The sequence below is a fragment of the Cavia porcellus genome, unplaced genomic scaffold (genome assembly GCF_034190915.1).
Source record: "Cavia porcellus strain 051 isolate PalLab524CR breed Dunkin Hartley unplaced genomic scaffold, mCavPor4.1 scaffold_13, whole genome shotgun sequence".
NCBI classification, from domain to species: Eukaryota; Metazoa; Chordata; class Mammalia; order Rodentia; family Caviidae; genus Cavia; species Cavia porcellus.
The window spans coordinates 4,100,652-4,124,460 of NW_026947496.1; positions in this window are offsets into that span (position 1 = coordinate 4,100,652).

Sequence of the window (23,809 nt, forward strand, 5' to 3'; positions counted from 1 at the left end):
TAAATGTTCTTTCTCATAGAATATTCTATTTTGTCCATCAATTTTGGAAGACTGTTTTTTTTTAATTTTATTTAAAAGGAAAAAGAGAAAAAAAAAAACAAAACAAAGCGGTGTAAGGGTACAAGTAATACAGAACTACAAAAAAAAAAAAAAAAACCAGTAAGAAATCACCAGTTAATAGATTACACATTATCATCTTAGAGATAGTTGCTTAAGTCACAGTATCAAAGCATACAACGTGGACATTCAAACAGAGAGACTGCAAACAGTTGTGTTCAGTGATCCAACCAAAAACATTAATATGGTCAGCTATTAAACACTCCTAAACACACTTGCAGTTGTATCCTTCAGGGCACTTTTTTTCTCTCTCGTTTTTACAACAAAATTTACACATTTTGGGTTTTATTACTCCTTAGTTCTTATTACTTTTTTTTGGAAGAGAATAAAGTCAAATATGGCAAAACAAAGCTGTCAGTCAATTAGTCTAGATTGTAAAATATAATGATTCTATGTTGTGAAGCACTGCATTACAAGCTCTCCTGGACTTTTGTTTTTGTAATTAAAAGTGTTTAATGGATTTAATTTTACATGTAATGTTTTGTTTTTCTTTTAAAGTTTTTAAGATTGTATCTTAAAACATCTGAGACTTTGAGCTTTCTGTCTTTGAGAGCTTCTCTTCTATCATATTTATTTGTTATTTTCCAAGCCTCAACTTATTTGTATTTTCAATTTTTTTCTTTATACATGGAAAATTTTATGCTGACTTCCTAATACAGTTTTATTTATTCTGTGTGTATTATCTTACAATTTTTCTCTATTGCTAATTACCCTAAAGTTACTAGCATAGTATAATACTTACTGAATACTTTTCCTTGTTTTTTTATTATTTTTGAATATTTTCTGTGTAAATCATCACGTTTCATATTGTACCCAATTTCTGAAACCCTGCCTTCACATTGCTCATTTTATTCCTTATGAACTGTACAGAATCCTTTATCTCTGGGCTCTCTTTTTGGCACCATTTAGTCATATATATTTTTTTTCTTTTTTTAATATACCATTTTTTCCATCCACCTATTCAAAGTTTTATTTTGTTTTTTCTATGTCTTCATTGCACAGTTTGTATGTTATTTTTACTATAATTTTGGTTATGTTCTCTTTGAGCTCACTAAATTTCTTTATTTCTGCTGAGATCATCCTCTACAGCTCATATATGTGGTGTTTGATTTCTTTCCTATTCATTGATTGGTTTCCTTGGATCTGCTTTGAGAGTCTTTTTGAGCTATGATGAGAATTTTCATGGAAGAGATTTTGTTATTTATATGAGAATTTGTTTAGTTTCTAAAATCCAGTGATGTATTCTTGGATTCATTTTACAGAAATAATTTTTATCCCTTCACATCATTCAATTTAATTGTAATGTCCTGTGTCTTTGTGTTGTAAGGAGATAATTTCTACTGATTATGTCAATGTCAGCAGAACAAATCACACATCAATGAGAAATACTAAAAGTTGTCTTAATAATTGCATCATTTAATTAGTTCCCTTTATAGAATCTATTTTACGGCTGTTTGTGGTTTGTCTTGGTTGTGGCAAGTGAGGTGAATGGAGACAAAGGGGGAAAGAAAACAGATATATCAACAGGAAGAAGTAAGATAAATTTGAGTAGGTTAATTGTCTACATTGTAATTTGTAATCCCAATAAAAACAAAAAAAAACAGACAGGTTCAGACTCCACTGCATTTCTTTCAAGGGTTAGGTAAAAGGCTGATGTTGAGGCAATTTGAGAAAGTATTTGTAAAGGCAGCAGTTAAACACATGATTGGAAATGTATTTAGAGATTGGTGGTTTCTGTGAGATTGTTGTTATCTGTTAATATGTTTGTAGATAATTTTCTTTGGATCCTTCAAGTAAAATTGTTTAATGTTTACTCTGACATGACTTTCAATGGTTTAATAGTTCAATAATTTAATTAATAGTTTCAATAGTTCAATAGTTTAATTAATAGAACTTGCTAATTCTATTCTCTAAGCAATCGCCAGGCTCTTTTTTATTTATGGTATTAGATAAGTAGAGAATGAAAGGAAGGTAAGGGGACAAGAAGAGAAACAAAAACAGATTAATAAGGGGATAGGGTCAAAAGATTAAATAGAAAAGCAGTCTAAAAGCAAGCAGTCTAAATAGTAATGCTCATAAACAAAAAGCTATATTAAAATATATAGCTTGGTTAAGTTCTGTACCCCTCTGAATGAATTCTCATCAATTCCTGCATCAAGAGACCAAAGGCTCCTTCCATGTCACATATAAACAAGCAAAACAAATGATTAATACAAGTACTGACTCTCATAGACAATTAAAATCTATTCCTGAAACAAAAGTCAGACCCCATATATTAAAAGACAACAAAATTTAACAAATTGACACTACTTATTACAACTCTTTCTGGTAAACTTAAATGTATTCAAGTTTCTGTAATGAAATTATCCTCACATATTAAAATGGATAATGGCCCTCTCTGTGCTTTGAATTCCCTACAAGCACTTCTCCATCTTGGGCAGGTCAAACATGTACTGGGTTTCCCTTACAACACCAGGAGACAAGCCCTTGTACAGCAAGTCAATGAGCTAATCAAAATATTATTAATTATTAAAGCAAACAAGAGAGAATATTGGGGGAAGATTTTAATTTAATTGATTAAGATTTAGAATTTTTTAAAATTGTCTTTTTGATGATTTCACAGCAGTACGGAAAAGCACCTCAATACTCAACCTGAGTAGACCTTGCAAAGCACAAGAATTCTCTGCACCTCTGAAAGCCTGTTTCTGGCAATCATCTGGCAAGTCATTTGCCACGTCAAAGGGCAAAGGTAAAAAGATGCCTCATCTTTCTTAGTTTGCTGCCATGTATGATTTCTAGGATGATTTGGAAAATACAAATGGCCAGCTGATAATTGGCAATGAAGGAAAAAGGAGGGAATAAATCTAACTGGATGCATGTGTGTCTTTCATCAACACTTGGCCCTGTTCTCCATGGAAATCGTTAGTTGTTATAAACCCTGATTTAAGTTCTCGTTTAGAAGAGAGTACAGATGTGCTCAAAGTACCTCTGGACAGCAGGGAGGACTTCAGTTCTTTCCCAAATGAATCTCTCTGTTATAAACTCCTACATGGGGAATCTTATTGCAAGAATTTCTAGCTACTGGGATTTCTAAAAAGCCATTAATGAGGGTTTGCCACCTGCCTCAGGCATAACTTGAGTTAACTCTGCAATTCACCAATTCACTGCAAAGCCATTATCAATTCTCAGATATAGGAATTGTGCTCAGTGAAGAACGCCCATGCAATGATCACTGAAGCCAGCAGCCAGTGATGTATGACAGTGGTTAAATTGTTAAAATTAATGATATTACAGGAAAATTATTAAAAACCATTAATTCTTTGCACTTTTGATTTTTCATAAAACTCTTCCTTTCTTCTGATTTCAAGATTATTCAGTGTCACTTTTTTTAAAAAGCATATTATTGTGTATTTTGTGAAATTTGGCTTTTTTTTTCTTCATGTTTGCATTATACTGTGGCTCCATTACTGGTATGAATGATCCTTTGGAAAGATGTAAAGAGTGAGATATTTAAGTAGCCATGGTACAGTAAATAACATCTGGTGTACATGAATTCAGATAGTGCAATTGCCTTATAATGCAATTTCTGGAGGATTATTTGATATCTGATTGCTTCCAGACAGATGTGGTGAGAAGCCACATTCTGGAAGAGTATCAGGCTTGATAAAGCCAGCAGGAGGAGGTACCCTGCTTAAACAAAACCACAGCAACTGGGATGATCTATTATCGGAGGTCATCACAAGCCATGCTTCCCAGGGAATCCTTGTCTGTCTCAACTGCCTCCAAGGCATAGGTTGGTGTTGTAAGAGCTCAGATGAGGATGAACCAGAACTTTTCATGTGTCCCTGTATGTGAGCTAACTTTTCATAGCCTGAGGGCTGCATGACTCCAGCATTTTCATATTTTCCCAGAAGTGCTTCTGTACCATGTGAATACTCAGAGAGTAAATTAACATGGGCTCAAGACTTGTAAAGCATTCTCTTAAAAATACTTTGCTCTCTTAAGTTATAAAAAGTCTGAGTCTCCAGGAGTTGTAATAACTCAGACCCTGGTATAAAATCCAAGGAAGCAAGAGACTGAAATTTGGGAAGCAAAGGCTTTATTTCCAGGCCTGGTGATGAGTCTCCGGGAGCCAATTTGGAGACTGCATGCCAGAGACTGAAGGGAGGACTTTAAAAAGAGGCTGGAGGAAAAGGGTGCAGGAGAAACAAAGAAACCTGCAGAGCCATGAAACTTGTTGACCTGAATCTGGAAACTGTATAGCTGTCCACTTAGTTCTGACAACCTCAGGAGCCTTTGGCACCTTTTGAGTTACTCCCACCCTGCAGATAAGAATTATCTGCAATAACATTTGGAGAAGAAAATAGAAAGCTAATTACCTCGGGACAGCTCATTAACACTAACAGGTGGGAAGGGGTCGAAAGAAGCTAAAACTTAAGCCTTCACAAGGATTTGGAACTTAACCCTTTTGGTGCATTAGGGTTAAGTCACAACATTTTCCTGTAATTTCTCTGAAGCTAAGGCACATTTTATGACAGACCACCACCAGGTTGGGAAGAGGTCACCAGAAACCCAAAATGTTTATGGCGTAGCCTAGATAGATAGGTAAGGGGAGAGGGAGGCAATAAGGCACCATACAGAACAGAAAATGGTGGTTATGTTTTTCGTTCTTTCTGGGGCGGGGGATCAAGTTCAGGTAAAGGGTTATGATAATAAGCAAATCTCCCTGCACACAAGCAAGTTACTTCAAACAAGTGTAAATTAGAGGGTCATCCTAGTTTTCTTTAGCTCTTTAGCGGAGAATAGAGGCACCTAACAGTGATTAACAACCCTTGTTAGCTTGTTTTAGCACAACTTCTGTTATGTAGAGGGCAACAATGGTTAACACATCAATTAGGTAAGGTTTTACAATTCTTTACAGAGGAGAGCATTGCTTAACGTATCAATTAGGTCATCGAAAGGGAAAAGGAAAACACATACATAAGCAGTATTTCAGGTTTTGTTATAATACACATATAACGAAGCTATTTTCTTAGAGTACAACGTTGTTTCAACTTTTTCACACATATGCATGTCTTTAAAAATTAAATGAGAGAATGCCACATTTTACTTGTATGTTTTACCTTTGTGCTTCATATGAATAAACATGGGACTATTTGGCTGCTGATGTTGGGTATGAGGAGAATCCTACCATAAAAATGATGCAATGGCCTACATCTGCTAACTCACTGTGAAAACACCATGCATTTGCTTCATACTTTTCCAAAACATTCGATGTTTTTCTAAAATTCAGTTTTGTAATAACACTATAAGATAGACTGAGCCTTTGTAACAATCAGAAAATATATTGGAAATGAAGGTTTAGAGCTTTTAAAAGATTCTCCCAAGTCCTGTTATTAGCTAGTGTGGGAGCCAGAGCTCTAAAGCTGTGGTCCTTGCACTTCTCCTCATCACTCTCTGCACACCTCCATGTCCTGAGACTGCATCTGTGCAGCAGAGATCTCACCCTTGATCATGGAGCACTGTTTTTGCAGTGGTTACTGCCATTCTAGGGAGAAACAACACTGTGTTTTGTTGCAGGAAAATGGGATCTCAGAAAATAGATGGTGTCTTAGTTACATTTTACTCATCATGGAGACAAAATACCTAATGACCAAAGTTGGGAAAGGCAAGATGTATTTCTTATAGTTTTTGGAGATTTTAGTCCATATTTAGTTGGCTCTAAGACAGGGTAGCGTGGCACAGACCCAGTTTATGGTGGCTGCAAACAGAAAGGCAAAAACCAGCAAAAGAGTAAGACACACCTTTTTCCTGCCATTGCATTATATCCTGTCTCAGGATATAATGTAACCCTCAGGCCAGTATAGCACTCACACCCCCAATCTAAGCACTAAACAATGAAATAATCACAAATGCACAATGCAAATGTATGAGGCCTGGGGGCCACCAACATAATCCATGACTTTCCACCCTTGGCCCACAGGACTCATGTACATCCTTCATACAAAAGACATTTAGTCCATCTTTAAGAGTTGCCAAAGTCCTAACAGTTTTAGCATTGCTGAAAAGTCTAAGTCTCAAGTCTCTCTGAGATCTATGGCAAACTCTTAACTGTAACCTCCTCTACAAATGAAACAAGATTAAACATTTCTCAAATGCAGATGCACAAGATGAATATTATCATTCTAAAAGTTACAAACAGGAGAATATAAATCATTGGAAGCAAAGCAAGTCCAACATCCAGCAGGAGGAACATTAAGTCTTAGAGTTCCATGCTCAGAATCTGAAGCAATCTGGTTTTAAGCTCTAAAAATCTTGAGTGATTCCACATCCATGGCACTTCTAGGGATTTTAGCTCCCTCAGTTTTTCTCTTAAATACTCTCTGCTCGCTTTTTGCAGATTTCCCTGGATGATCCATGTTTTTGACTTTTTTTTAAAACTTTTGGGGTCTCCATTTCATCTTTGGCTTTACCCTTACATCTTTATACCTTGACCTCTCAAAGACACACTGCTTGGCTTGGCAGGCCCTTTGCAATCGAGGTGGAAGCCGTCTTACCCTCAGAATTTGTGCATTTTTCTTGCACCTAAAATCAGCACCATGTGAATGCCACCAAGGTTTGCTACTAGCTGAAGCAGTAGCCAGGGTTTTTTCTCTCAGGTGTAGGGGTCAATTGCATGGATCATTGGGCTCTGTGAACCTCATTGTGAAGAAAAGCTTTTCTACATTGCCACCATTTTGGAATTTCCTGTGGCCTCCATCACTATGTTGGAGCATGATGCTCTGCGTTTTTTTTCCACTGAGCAAATTCTTTCACTTTTGCAATTTGGAGGATGCAAAAGGTGAGGTCCTGCTGCTTCCAGGGATGCCCCAGGGCCATCTCTTTTATCTCTCTGTTTCTCCTCAGCAATTAAACTCTCAACTCTGTCTTTATAATACACAGCTTTTCTGGAATTTTCCTTCTGGCCAAACTCACAGCATTGTAAATTATCCTGCTGGGCTTTATGCTCTTTATTTGCAACATAAAGCTGGCTAAAAGCCCACAAAAATAGCCATACCACAGTCTAATATACAACTGCCTTGAAATGTCCTTTTCCAGATTAATCAGTTCATTGCCCTTAGTCTCAGTCTCAAAAAAATTCTCTGGGCATGAGCAAAATTCAGACAATCTTTCTGCTAAGCCATAACACACTTCATGGGGAGTCCAACAACCAATGCAGTCCTTCTTCCCAGCTGAAACTTTCCAATCCTGGCTTCTACCATCAGGCATTCTATCAGCTTTCTGGTCTCCTGAGCTCTGATCAGAATCTCCTTTACAGAGCAGCCTAAGTTGCTCCAACTGTAGGCATCCAGACAACATGTCTGAACCCTTCCAAATTTTCCCCACAAGCCATTTCCAAAGCCTCTCAAAAAACATGATCAGATTTAGTCACAGCCTACTACCTCACTCCAGGTACCAAATTCTGTCTTAGTTACTTTTTTCTTGTAATTGAGACAAAATACCTGAGGACCAAAGTTGGGAAAGGGAAGGTTTATTTCTTATAGTTTTTGGAGATTTTAGTCCATACTCAGTTGGCTCCAAGGCAGGATGGCATGGCAGGGCCCAGTTCACAGCAGCTGCAAACAGCAAGGCGGAAATCAGCAAAAGAGTGAGACACACCTTTTCCCCGCCATTACGTTACATCCTGACTCCACTCCTAGGCCAGTGTAGCACTCACACCACCAATCTAAGCATTAGACAATGACTCAATCACAAAAAACACAATACAAATGCATGATGCCTGGGGACCACCAACATAAACTATGACAGACAGCATACACTCTATCTGTAAAGCTCCCTCTATAAAACTCTGGTCAAAGCACAAAGGTGAATTCATTAATGTGATATTTCAGTAAACAGACCTTGTCTCTAGTTTATCATTAATTTACACTCACAAAGAAACATTATCTAGCTAACAAACCAAAATCACCTTTTAAATTCAGTGACACTACTGCAGAAGAATTTATGAAATAAAATTGTATCATTTGGTGACTAAGTTTCATGGATCCTTTGGTAAAGACAGATGAGATTCCTCAAGTTGAAATAAGTTAAATAATAAATATCTACATATGAAAAATACCTAATCAGAATGTGTGTAATAACAAAATGTGCCTGAATTTATTATTACAGAATGAAACTAAGTGACTTTTCAAAATAGTGTATAGTTTTTATACTTTTACTTTTCCTAAAAGTACTGTAATTATATAATGATTCCAAAACTTTACTTTATGCATGTTATAATAATATAATAATGACAGATGAATATTTTATTTACATATATAAATGAAATGCACATTCAAGATAGACATGTTTCTGATACAATTTCTAGAAATACATAACTGAATGTTTCTTATCCATGAGTACATGCATCTGCGCATTTGTTATTACAATGATTTTTAGTCTAAGAAAATTGAAAATAAAATTTTTTATTTGAAGCATGCAAAATTTATAAATGTTACTATCTTTTAATGAAAGAGCCTATAAGAAAGTAAATCAGTGCATTAATTTTATACAATCATAGTTTCCATTTTGAAAAGTCATTTGACTTGAATGAAACAACAAGCAGCATAAATGCAAATATACCAATATATATTTTGTGCATTTTGACCTTATAACCAAAAATTTCAATAGGTTGCCTTATATTGATCAAGCACAGAGTGGACCAGAGTACCAGAAAAGCATTAGTTTCTGCCTTCTGGAGCTGTAACTAATTAGACTCATTGACTCTTGTGGGCCAGAGTATCCTACACTCAGAGTTATGGCTTTCTGTGCTAATACTGTATTCTGAGATCTGACCTGTGCATTGGAGAACCTTAGCTTTACCTTGTCTGTACCCATGAAACACCAATTTCACCCTCCTTGTGCCTCCACAACCACAAGAACACAATGCACATGTTCTGTCTCTACTGCCAGATTATCAAAATAGGAAGACCAACCCTTGGAGGACCACAGAATCACTCCATTGTGCACTGTGCAACTACTATCCAGAGAAATGATTAGATCTGTCTTATACACCTTGTAACACTGAAACCTCTTGATAGAGCTAAAATTATGTGTTAACCCACACAGAAGTGGGTAGGAAACAAAATCTCCCTGAGTCACGGCCTATAACTTTCCCCTTGTTGTCCATAGTGCTAAACTCCACAGGAAGCGCATCTCACCAAAGAAGGACGGGAAGTCTCATCTGCAAGATGAGATGCTAGTACCTCAGTCTTTGACATGCTCTTGAGATCGCTGAGCCAGGCTTTCTCCGTCCTTTTCCAGTTGTCTACTTTTAGTTATAAGGTTATTCAATAATCTCATACAACAAGTTATTTTACATCTTGTTCATATTAAAAAAAAGATATATAGGCAAGAAATGAAGGATTTTGATTAATTAGACCAAAAAGAAATGAGAGAAATGTTAAAGGTGAGTTGTGGAGACCAGTGTAGGTTTGAGGATCTGTAACATTATTAGAATTGTTTAGTCTAAAATTTATGTTATTTCTCTGCAGTTTGTTAAATAGATAGTAATTTATTTTGCCTAAGAAGTTGTCCCTTGTGTTATCAATTATAAGATTTTTCCTTGAAGAGTGTTAAATTAATTTGGTTTCAAAATGTGTGCACTTAATATCGTGTACTTAATATTATGAAACATTGAAAAACTAGTAAAATTTAATATTTTCCACTGTGGAATAATGTAACTTGATTGACACTATTTTTTCAGCCATTTTTGCATTCTATTTTGTCCTCTTTAAAATGAAATATCAGTGTGATATCTTGTTTACCAATGTGAATTTTCATCTCTTTTCTAGTTGCAACTTTGACAATTAGAAATCCTTTGTTATTGTCCCCAGTTTATAGATTAGTGCTCAGAGAAATGACATACAAAGGTATCAAATACTTTTCTATGCTCAAGTAACATACAGGAAGGATTATTGAGTAAAGAGTAATTGGGAAGATGTGAAGACAGAAAAGCAGACATTTAACACTTACATATGAGCACCTATGTCTAAGATGTGCAGGACAGAGAAACAGACATTTAACACCCACATGCATGTGCACTCATGTCTAAGGTATGCAGGGTATCACTATTGACCTCAGAGAATTTGTCTTGGTTGAATCATAGTATTTTTCAGGCAAAATACACAATTTTAAATATTATTAGTAATAATCCAATCACAAATTTTAAGCAAACATCTCTGAAAATTCATCTTCTAATTACCTTAACGTAAGCAGTGCTATATTTTAAAGGATACATATCAAGTGTCACGATTCATTGGCTCTGAAAATCTAAAACCTTGGTCAGGGTCCTAAACATTTCTGCTAGGTAATTTTTTTATCATGGGAAAATAAAAATATGAGATTCTAAGAATGCAAATCTGGGTGGAGAGAAATATAAATGCTGTTTGTCCTTTCCTTCTTCTTGAGAGAGGTTAAGAGTAAGAAAACCTGATAAGAACTGACATTAACAACTATTCTGAAATTTTAAAGCAGTGCAAATTTGTAGTAAAGCAGGATAAGAGTGTACTGAACTCGAAAGAAGTGAGTTCCACAGTGAAATGTATTTTGTGCTTCTTTCCTCCTGTCCTCCATGTTTCCTGTGATTTGGCTATGCAATATCTAAATAACAAAATGTATGTTTTAAGCAGAGATATATTTGCCATGTGTTTTTTTACTCCCTATGCCACTACTTATGCCCTCATAATAATTGGACTTGCTTTTTCTATTTATCAAACTTTGTCCTTAAATTAGTAAAGGTATTCATGAAAAAAATTGTTTCCTTTGATTTATAAAACTCCCATGTGTTGCCCAATTTTGTTTGGATGGTTTGTGAATAAATTGAGAACTAATTACAGGTTTCTCTCAAATAACTAATTAATAGGAGTAGTGATGTAAAGTTTCTACTGCTATATTTAGTACATGAAAACAACAAACAAGTTAGCCTTCTTTACAAAAAACCTTTAATTTTTAACCCTAAGTGACACTTTATTGCTTTTGTTGATAGTTGGAAAAAAAGTTTGTTTTATTTATGTTTTTATTTCTTTACTAATTTCAATTGGGAGGGGTTTTGATTTCTCTATTTTCTTTATGATACCACACATATGTGAATTGAATCACATATGTTGAAATGTTTCCAATGTAAAATACAGTGGGAGTTATTAAAGGATTAAAGGTATTAAAATCTAATAAGTACTCAACATATATGTATGACAAAGGTATTTTTACTTATATTAGTATTTAAATATATTTCATAAGGTGAAGTTTTTACTTATAGTAACAGAGAATTACATTTCAGAATGTGAAGTAGTCAATTATATTTCATACGGTGAAATGATTAAAGTTATGTTAAGGGTTTTCCAATTCTAAATATTTAATTTCAGGAACTTATGCTAAAATATAAATGTAATATATATATTTTATTATGATCTTTCATAAAATATCAAGAGCACTGGTATAAAGGATCAACAGTGGATTCTTGAAGAACACTGATTTTAAAGTAAGTAAAATATAATGGCATATATACATCCAATTATTTAGTTGAATTTCATGCTTACAAAGACATAGTACTCATTGAATGTATTCATGTTGAGTACTTGGTTTTGGTAAGAGTTTGGAGATCCTTGGATTCTACTCATGACCCCAAGATGTGATCGCTTAATCTGTTGCAGAACTTTGAGGGCATTTGCTCCCTAAATTAAAGAACTACAGAAAATTACCTTATAATTACTGTTTGTAATTTTTCTGCTTATGAATTTGCCAATTTTAGTATCTACCCATCAACGGTTATCTTTCTATCTACATGCTTTGTTATTTATCTACTCTATGTACTGTATTTCTACATATGTGTATATTATCTCTCCATGAATCATCGACTCATTAGTTTATTTTTTATCCATCCAACTGCCTATTCATCCATCCATTTGCACATTGATCTAAGGTAATTTAAAAGCACTGAGGTTCTCAAATGTCAGGCGTTGGTTTTATTTTAGCTCCATTTGTGCACATAAGTGGTACTAAGGAAAGAGTTGAAACAGTTTAGAGGAGTCCAGACACTTAGCACATCATGTGCAATTCTGTACTGACCTGTACTGAAAAATACTTTTGTATTTTAATGGTTCATTAAGCCACATTTATGTAGACTCATTACTAATCCGCTCTTTCTCCTCCATTAAATTTTCATACATTAAATTACTTTAGATTGATAAAGGTGGCATGTTCTTCAGAAGAATTTCCACCTCACATTCAAGCCTACACAACTTTTATCCTTCATTATGTATGTCTCTTAGAACTTGTCTAAATTATTTTGCTATGACATACCAATTCATCTTCATTTTATTTATTCATTAAATACAATATTGTTATGTATACAGTTATGGTCAGGTATTAACTAAATTGATACAAACAGGAAACATATTTTTGATTTGTTGTTGACATAGAAGAAACTGGATATATAAATAAGAATTCATGCTGTAAATCTAAAACCTAGATATCTGAGTTTGATGCCCGGTACAAAAAACCTTTTTTTTCATTTCTTATTCCAATAGTTTACTTACAAAAATAACTTATTTGATGGTGTTTTGGTGATGAGGAAAATGAAAATGTTAAGGAAATAGGTTAAATAGATAGCTCACACAGTTTTGCTTATCCTGATTCTAATAAAGTTAATACAAGTAAAGATGTTTTATAAACCGGCAAAAACAAACTTGTAGCGGAAGCTGAAATTATGCATGATCATGTTAATCGTTTAGCAAATTATATCTGAGTGACAATCAATACAATCATGCAAAATTATAATATTAACAGAACATGTTTCTAAAAAGAAAATCAATATAACATATTTTAAGTATATACATATATATTTATATAGATTAAGTATGTAGTATGGTATACTATGGTATAATAGATAAACTTACAAATTGAGAGACAGAGACGATTTTTGTTTGTGTTCTGGAGAATCAGAAAACCCATAACCTCCTCTGCAAAAGAATTTCTAAGTTACACAACAAGGGGGATTAAAAAAGCAAAACTACTCCTATATCAAAATCAGGAACCCTGGAGTCATTGACAATGGGCTTGAGCTGGGAAGCTAAAAAAACTGGAGCTTTAAAACACAGCAATAGACACATTGTTTCTTTCCCTTTTATTCTACTGGACCCACAAGCCCCTTGGCCAGTGCCACTTACACTTATGTTACACTCTCCCAGATCAGTTTGGTGAACTACAACCAATCATATCTCTTTTTTTCTCATACCAATCATATCTCATATCTTCACAAATCTGATAGACATTTTAATTCAGTCAAATAGACATGTCATGATTTGCATTCACAGTACGTTTCTTTTTAACTTCATAGCCAGATATTATTTCTTTGAGCTGTACCTGCTTTCCAAAAAATAGTTATACAGTCATAATTGCATGTATTTTAGACATTCTGCATGGCACTGGGAATGCATTAAATCATTCTGCAGTGTAGAAGACAAATATTCCTTTATGCAGTGCTCATTCATCTAATGATAATAAATTTTAATGATTATGTAATAATATTTAAGCATAAAGTAATCAAAATGTTATTAGTATGACATAATATTGTATAGAATTCAAGCATTCCAAACATATACTACCTGGCCTCTATATACAAGAGCACTAGTCCAGTTTCTCCTTGATAGTGTGGATCACTCACTCTCATTAGCACCATAACTCCTTGTCTCACTGTCTCTCTGGTTGACTCAGAAGCTTAAGAGTTCCAGAATGCCCAGGATAAATTCTTAGATGACAGGTCAATAAAATAATTTTTGTCCCTTTTGATTGAATCCTTTCCACTTGTGGAACTGACTTCTAGTTCAGCAGAAAATAAGGCCACATGAAAAGACAGAAATTGTGTGAGTAGTGAATCTTGGAAGGTAGTATTCAGAGATAGTTCCCATTTTACCCACTGATTCCGACATCAATAGATCTTGACTATGTGTGAAGTAGTAGCAGACTTTGAATGCTCACTAGGAGCTTATGCAGAACTATGTGGACTTTACTCAGGCTTGTAAGATATTACTCCATTGCAACACTTTCATAGATGCAACATTGCATCTATGAAAGGCACTTTCATCATTGGCTCAATCCACCTGCATCTAGATAACGGGGAGCATTCTAAAATCAATGAGTATGTGCCAATTGTCATACTTACTTAGTCTGGAAGAACGTTCATTCCTCAGTGAGAAGTAATGTTGTGTGGAAGAATTTGATGGTAGATGAAAAATTCTCTAAGCATGAAGATCCTAGTTTTGGGACAAGCATTATGTACAGGGAAACAAGTCCTTTCCCAGATAAGGAAGGAAAAAGACCTACTGATTTCATGATGTAGGCTATTAAGCATAATAAATCTGCCACTGAATTGCAGGTTGATCTGCTTGGGAGAGGAGATCATACCAGGTGTTTGATATTGTGCATTGTTGCTGAGATGTTGGGCACTCATCAGTGCCTGTAGTCAAGTCATCATTGGGGAGAGTAAATGAAGACTGCTTAACCTTCACTCTGCCATTGTGAACACTTTGTTCATGAGCACATTGAGCTACTATAGGTTTGACTGGAAAAGGAGATTGACTGGTCTCTACACACTGAGCCTCTCTATAATTTATCATTAGTATCTTCTTCTCCCGTGGTTATCTTATCATGCGTATGTAAGTGTGATATCTTGACGTCCTTCATCCATAAAGAGGTATGCATCCTCAAATGTTTATCTTAATGTCTTTTTCTCCAGTTTTCTAGTCAAGTTTATTCCAAGTTGCTGACTCTCCAGCCACCACACTGTCTATAGTCAATGAACTATTATGTAGGCATACATCTGTAGTGGCACACATCTGGACATTATTTGATCAGTAATATGTGTAAGAGGTTCACTGCACGAGGTTCTATCCACTATGAAGATTTCCTTTCCTCGCTGTCTTTCATCTATGTCCCAGAGAGAAGCCATAGTTCCACAGTTGCCTACTCTTAGGTGGGACTATTTGGCTTCTTTTAGAATCATGAGAGACATTATTTTCTGTATGGTGACCCCCTCTTTTAGCACACTGTACCTTAATTTATTGCTGTTATTTTGGGTCAAATAATCTTCCTGATCAGGTCGGTTGAATTACCAAAGCTAAACTACCTTATAGGAAAAGTTCACACCTTCCTGGATTACTGTGAATCTTGGAAGGTCAGGATGAAAATATTAACTGCCTTATTATCAGAGTTACCATTTTTTGAGGTTTTTCAAAAAACCAGTTGTTGAATGTCCAAAAGGATTAGTTGTACCAGCATTGTAATGGGAACAGTAGGTTTAGTTTTATGATTGTATCTAAATGCCAAAAACCTTGAAGTGGAAATGTATTTCTTACTAATCATTATTTTCATAGAAGTTGAATACCTGGAGAATGTTAACAGGTAACAATTTCAGTTTTCCAGAGAAAACTACTGATTTCAGGCAGTAATATATGTTAGCACAACAATTATTATAATATTATATTGCAATCATTAAATTTCATTATCTCTGAAATAGATTTAAATGTTTAATATTACCACACAACTTCTAGTCAGTTATCTCCATCCAATACAAATTATCAAATGACATAAAGAAAATTTTACTCAAATTTGTCTTTTTACAATAGAAAGTCATCCAAGAAGAATACACCTGCCAGTATATGAACCTCTTTATTATGTGAAACCTTTAGTTTTAGAGTGACCTTACCTGTACTACATAGTTTCTAAGCATCTCTTATTAAGAAAACTTAATTGTTACCCACCTAGATAATTTAATCCTCTTTATGATAGCCAAGGCAAACTTAATATTTAATAGTGTTTCCCATAATGTTTGAACAAGAAAATCACAAGAAGTGCTACTAGTGAACACAACCAAAGTGAATCTGTTTCAGGAAGCTGCCTTTTTTATCCAACAAGAAGAGTCCAGTTCAGCTGTACCCTCCAAATCCAAGAAGTTCCTACTTAGTTAATTAACTAACCCATTTTCCCAGGTGATTTTAGAACACAACAGTCAACACAACCTCCTGATTTATTGCATAGGAGACTTTTACTGGTGAGAAACAGTGTGCAACAACTTATTACCTGCAGACAACGACAGGCACTGGATTTATAAAACCTATTTTTGTACCATTCCAATTGAATTGAGTAGAAATACATGACTTAACTTAAATATTTTTTTCACCTTTGTTTAAGTTAGCTCCCTATTTAGCTATGAGAGCGACAAACAGTATGCTGCATACCTAAATGTCTAAACCTATATAAAATTTTTACATGGAAAACTAAAATAAATAAATAATCAAAGGAATAAAAAGAAATGTTTGAACTCCAAAAACAGTATTCGTTTTCATTTCTTTTCAAACACAGCAATTGCAGGTGTTACTAATAGTTACTAGCACAGATTGGACAGACAACCTTAAAACACAACTGCACTGAGTCAGAATGCACTCTCAGGTATATGCTGGCCATGATGCCACTTATTATGAGAACACAGGGTGTTCTTTCTGACAAAATTGTCCTCATTGGTGTATATTTAGCAAGCTTAGCTTTCTTTTTTCTTCAGTCCCTTTTTAATGTGATAGAGGACATGCAAAAATCTTGTTTTCCAGGAGGTATTTCACAGAAGTTTGGATGAGGACCACACCTCTTTCTTAAGGAGGCACACACTCTGTTAGCTCTTACTATCACCACTAAGATTAATTGCCTCTCCTCCTGCTTAAGAGTCACTGATAAAGTATAATTTAACCTAAATTGAAAAGTCATCATCTCCAAAATACTTTATATATTAATCTAGGTCATTTATGAAACTTCCCAGTTTGTAATAAGTAAATGGGACTATTTTGTTCTCCCCCTTCAAATTGTTTCTAAAGGTCAGTAATCTGGCAAGAAGAGATGTAGGGCCTATCTTGGGGTAAGAGCGAGTTGGGACCTAGCTCCTATTTCCTCAGGTACCCCTTTTATCTCCCTTAGCATCATGCTTTGCATTAAACCCGGTTTCCGTGAAATCAAGAAAGAGGGTCAATGGAATGTTGAAAAGCTGACTCGGGATGGTCCAAAATGAGACAAAAGTTGGACATAAGGCACTTCCTTTTACTTTACCTCTCTCTTACTCAAAATATCCAACTGAAGAAGGATGTAAAACTGTGGTGAGCTCCCAAAATTATTGAACCCAAGCTTCAATGTGATAAAAGTAAAGAGCTCTTTTTTTTAAGGTCCTGGGATATATTTATTTTCCAGTATTTGAGGAGACATGTCATTGTGCTCCCTTTGGAATGTCCCCATCTTTGAGTAAATAAGGGTGGGAGGAAAACTGAAGCTCAGTTCCACTGAAAGCCCTACTGAACCTGAACGGACTACTTTCTGTCAGACATCCCTGATCATAGTGTGTCCAACTTTGTTTGGCAAGGCCATCCTTGTCCATGTACAGGGGTCAGGTGCTACCAGCCATCCCAGCTGGCTCTCTTCTGATCCCATACAGGTGGAGCATGTGGCACTGACATTTTCCTGACCACCACTAAGGTCTCCAAACAAGTTTTCTTCTGTCCAAATATCTCTCGTGGCTTCAGTATGAACATATATGCAATTCTCAAAATGTTCTTTTTCTTAGGGGTCATAAAGAGATTCTAGAGGCAATTATCAGAGTCTTGAGAGCCCATGTTGGGTGGCAAACTGGAAAGTGTGAGTTGAAGTCAGCCCTCAAATTGGGTCTTGGATGGTCAGGACTCTACTTCTACTCCAAGAGGGAGTAAGTTTATAAAACTTACAACAGGTGAAGCAAGTAGAGGGCACCTGACCCTGCCCTCTCTAGGACCCAAACAGGCTTTAATGTCTTCCTACCAAACACATAAGCAAAACAGGTAGTAAATCAAAATGACAACATTTTCCTGTCTACACAATCACTTTTTCCCAGTGGTGGCCTGACAGAATTGCAAGTAGCTATGGAAAAACCTACCCTAAGAGTAATGTATCTGTGATGAATAAAAGAGGTTAGCAATAATTTGGAAGAACTGTTTCCCCAAAGTAGATGGGCAGAGACACCACTGGGACATGTTGAGAGTCCTTTCCTTCCTCCAATCTCACTCACAGTTACCAAATGTAACCAAGCCTAAAGAATCCCCTTTTAACATAGGCACTGCAGCACTTGTGTGAATCTAGCATTAAGATATATGAAGGAAAATTAGTCTCCAGTGGAAAGGGAAAATAATTTTATGGTAGTTACTGTAAGACTCCAGTCAGACTTGACCCTCTAGCCCTCAATGGGCTGTCTCAGCAGGGAACAGAGAAAAGCCTCTGGATATGTGCTCCAGTGGGTCCCTGTGTTACAGATAGTCTGTTTTTCATGCTTCCAAAGACTTAATGTTTCTACATTATGGTTGTGGCTATTCTATGTTATGTTGCAAAATACAGGACTGGACCATTTCCTTTTCCTGAATGCTTACCCTTTGTGCTTTCATGATTGCCAGTCTTCAGGTGTTCTGGCCCATGGGTGAGTCAATGTAGATGCCAGAGGGGGATTGGGGATGAGAAGAGACAAGAGACATGAAGAATGGAGACAAGACAGTGCTCTGATCAAGTCTCATTTATTCAAAGAAAGAGTAACAAATATATAGGATATTGGGGCTGGAGGGAATTGGGTTCTGAGACGTCAGCAGGTAACTTAGCAACAGTGGCAAGACACGGGGTTATAGGTTAATTCCAATCTCTTGCATGTGGGCTCATAAAGTGGGCTGATTAACATAATCCCTGAATGGGCCAAACAGGCTAGGCAAGGAGCTGCTTAACTACCAGGGGGGTTAACTACTAGGGGGTTAAGGTGGCTGCTGCCTGCAGATTAAAGGTGAAAGCCAATTACAGGGCTTCCCACATTTAGGCACCAAGATGGAGATTATCCTAGCCTTTGATTTCCATTAGCACATTTAGTGATACCAGATAATTTTAATATGCTTTTCAGTATGTCCCTGTCCACTTTTATTGTAAAAGTCTCCTTTGGTCAATTTTCCCTTTTTTCAATTGGGTTATATGTTTTTTTTTTTAATTGACATTCTGCTGTTCTTTAAATAAGTCTAATATTATCTCATTGACCAATATATAGCTAGTAAATATATTGTTCCATCGGTAAGTCATACCTTCACCCTGTTCAATTTTTCCTTTGCTGTATAATTTTTTTTAGTTCCATGTGAAATCATTTGCCTATTTTTCTTACAGTTCATATTTCTTTAGGTAAAGTCCAAAATGGCTTGCCAGTGTGATTACCCAAAAAACAAATGTCCAAGATTTTTGCATATATTTATATAAATGACTGACTTTAATTTAAATATTTAATCCACATTGATTTGAATTTTAAAGGGGAGTGAAAGGTTGTGTCCCTTAATTGTTCCACATATGAATATCAAATTTTCACAGTAATATTAAAAAATGCATTGCATTCTGCAGTTGGTGACCTTAGCGTATTTATCAAATCAGTTGTTGATAGAACTATGTCCCATTTCCCAGCATTTCAAACAGCTCAGTACATGTTTTTATTTTAAAGAGAAGAAAGAGAAAAATAGAAATAAAATAAAACAGATTCTTTAAACAGGTTAACAAGAAAGTGACATAATTAATAAATTGTGTATTGTTATCTTCACAGCAGTTACTCAGAGTACAAGATACAGTTATGACATAATGTCCACACAAAATTAGCACACATCTTTCTTTTCAAGAAACTACCTATAAAATTTTCTTAACTACCTTGTATGTCTATGTATGTGTGTGTGTGTGTGTGTGCGTGTGTGTGTGTGTGTGTGTATGATATTTATACATCTGGCTCTGATTTATTTCACTTATGAGTATAGTCTCGAATTGCATCCATTTATCCTTTTTTATGGCAGAGTCGTACTCTGTTATATTAAAAAGACACATCATTGTTAATCATTCCTCCATTGCTAGACCTTTGGACTTCTTCAAAGATTTAGCTATTATAAAGTGTGCTACTAGAAATGTAGATGCACATGTATCATTCTGATATGATGTTTTTAATTGTTCTGAGAAAATATCCAGAAAGGGAATAACTGGGTCAAATGGGACCTCTACTCCTAGTTTTTTAAGGAATCATCACACTATGATGATTCCTTAAAAAATATTTTTAATATTACTGTGAAAATTTGATATTCATTTGATATCAATTTCCACTGTGCTAGCACCAGTCTATACTCCCACCAACAGTGGAGAAGGGTTTCTTTTTCCCCACAGCCCCTCCAGTATTTATTATTGCAAAATTTCTTGATGGTATCCATTCTTTCTGGAGTAAGACGGAATCTCAGTGTTTTAATTTACACCTCTTAAGTGACAAGTAATATTGAACATTTTATCATGTATTTATCTGTCATTTGTGTTTCTTCATCTGAGAAGTGCTTATTTGTCTCAGATGCCCATTTTTTCAGTGGTCTTTCAATTAAGGTGATCTGATTTGCTTCAATTATTTATTTGTTCTAGATATAAGCTCTTTGTCTGAGGCAAAACTGGCTATAATTTTTTTTACTGATCATGTGTTATCTTTTCACTCTATTGGAGATTTCTTTTGTTGTGCAAATACTTTCTAATAGGGTAAGATCCCATTTGTTGATTCTTTTCCATATGGTCTAGGTCTATTTCTTCAAGATTACTTCCCAGTTTCTCTTCCAGCAGTTTTCATATTTGTTTAAATATTTATATCTTTGATCCATTTTGACGTTATTTTAGTGCACGGTGATCAACATGTGTCTAGTTTTAGTCTTTGCATGTGGAAAGCCAGTCAGAATTATATATATCATTAGTGTCACTGAGGTTACAAGTAAATTCGCTGAAACTTCAGAGAGGATGACCTGTATGTGGTGCATAATTTTAATGATATATTAAACTTTACTTCAAAGTATCATATTGAGGACTTTTTATTGGTGCCTCTCAAGGACATTCTTGTTTTCTGTTTTCTTTTGTATGTTTTATTGAGTCTACCCACATTCAGGCTTGATGTCAGGGTAATCCTAGATTTATAGAATCATTTTTACCTTTTAAATACAAAGAAAAATTGGCATACTGTTAGTTCAGTTTTAATTCTGGGAAAAATCAGCAATAAATTCATTGGGTCCTATTTCTTTCTAAGTTCACAGAGTTTTGAATGCTGCATGAATTGAATTGATTATTATTGCTCCACTAGGGATTTTATATTTTCTTGATTCAAGTTTTATAAAAAGTTTCTCTAAGAATTTATTCATTATTTTAATATTCTCTGCCACCTAGAAAAAGAATTTTCAAATTAACTTTTCTAATCCTTTAAATTTAGGTCTGTAATATAACTTCTTTTTTTAGTTTTATTGTTAGGAGCCTTGTCATTTTTGTCCTTGAATAATGTATTAACCTGATTTTTTTAGAATTAACTCTTTACAACAGTATTATATAAACTATTAAATATTCAGTGATTCAGAGCACAGCATCACCTGTCCTTTTCAATGAATATTTAACTACTTCGCCTTTGGATTACAGTCATTTTCTATCTTCTAGCCCTAACCAAACCATTTCCTTTCCACCACGCCTTTTTTTTACTCAGTAAATATGAGCACCGATGTAAGGAAGATTTGCTGGAACCTTTTTAATGTCTTCAGTATAACAGCTGCTGGAAAATCTGCAGGAGAAACAACTTCCAGAGTATCATATGTGAGAAGGAAACTGGTTTGTGGTTAAAACAGTAAGGCATTAAAAAACACTATTTCAAATAAGTATCATTACTAACTTACAATCAAGTTCAGTGAGAGTATCAAATCAAAATAAATATTTGCATATCATATTATATTTAAAAATTTTAAAAAGGAATAAGTGCCACTGAAGACCTAAGTTATGGTCTATGAAAAATTAGAATTAAGTGACTCTCAGAGCTCAGTCTCTTATTTCACAGGACACAACTTTCTTCAGCCAGATGAAAATATTCAATCCAACTTTATCTAAATATTAGCCTTTTTGTTGCCTGCAGGTAATCTACACAAAATCTAAAATGCTTCATCAACTACATTCAAATGCATATCTCAAAATTCCAGTTGCAACAGCCAGAAATGAGATTTCATTGCAGAAACATGTCTAAACAATTTTTCTTTTTCATTCTAAAGAGAAAAAGCAATAAAAACAATGATAAAGAATTTCATAACAAGTTATAAAAGGACTAAAATGTTTAATATGTTGTGTATTCTTACCTGTAAAGTAGTTGCTCAGATTGCCAGACGTAAACATGAAAAACTGATCAAACAACATGAAACACAAACTACTCTTTTCTGTGGAGCAATAGAAATTAGTAGTGTATTTAGCTTAGCTACCCTGCATATATGTTTGAATGAATTTATGTATATTTGAAAGAATTGTTTGGACACTTCTGTTTTCTCTTCCTTTCTCCTTTGTCCCATCCGAATTGTTCTTTCCTTTTGAGCAGTACTTCCCCTTTCACAATGTTTATTGTACATTTTAGATCATGTTTGCAGTTTCAGTTTTTTATGCTATGATACAACATGCTGTTTACACCTGTATAACTTATTTATACCACTTATGAGTACGGTCTCAAATTGGATCCATTGATCTGTAGCCTCGTTTACTTTATTAGCAGTTATACCGAGAAAAGATAAGTTAAATACTGTTAACTCTTCCTGTGATTCTAGGCAAGATAATAATGTCATTTTCCTTTTAGAGTTAAAATTTTTGAGCAATTGAGAGTGTGATCACACATCTTACTGTGAATTTGTTAAGTTTTCTTAACAGATGTGTTCAGTGTGATGTGCAATGCAGAACATCATGTGGAATCTACACCTCCTGGAATCACAGGCCACCAGGCGTCAGCTGTATGAAGCACATGAGTAGCTTTCTAGCTGTATTTGGATGATGACTTTAATCAAAATAGGAAAGCAGAAAGCATAATGGAATCTCTTACTCTGTTCCTGTTCCTGACATAATAAAGAGATCTTACTCAACAAAAGGATGAGAAAATTCTGTGCCTCCCCACAGTGATTTATGCTCATTCTCTGAGTGTGAATTATTCTGATATGGTTAATGAGTTCCAGGGATGCAGGAGATTCTCACTTCCTGACTTAACGTAGATAAAATTTCAAATAAATTAAGCACAAAATAATTTCTTTCCTTCCTTCCTTCCTTCCTTCCTTTATTTATTTATTTATTTTACTATGGAATTCAAATTTATGTCAGGATCTGTCTTGGGGTTACTATTACAATACGTGACCTGGACCCTAAAGTGTTATACAATGTACAAGGAAAACTTGTACCTGAAAAATTAATTCTATATCATTGTAATTGCATTATAGTGAGCAATATGAACAAAGTGAAAAGAAAGTGTCCTTTATCATGTCTAATTTTCACTGCAGATACAAATTTGTGAATGAAAAATGGTGAGTGGCCCAGCATGGTGGAACATGCCTATAATCCTCATACTTGACAGGCTGAGGCAGGAGGATCACTATGAATTTGAGGTCACCTTAGACTAAATAGAGAGTTCAAAGCCAGCATGAACTACATAGTGAGACGCTGCCTCAAAAAATATGGTGAATGGTTACATTAAAATATTCATCACATCAGAGGACAATTGCCATTATACTCCAGCCAATAGCTACCTTGTCAGCATGTATATACATCATTCTTGTCACATTTTAGT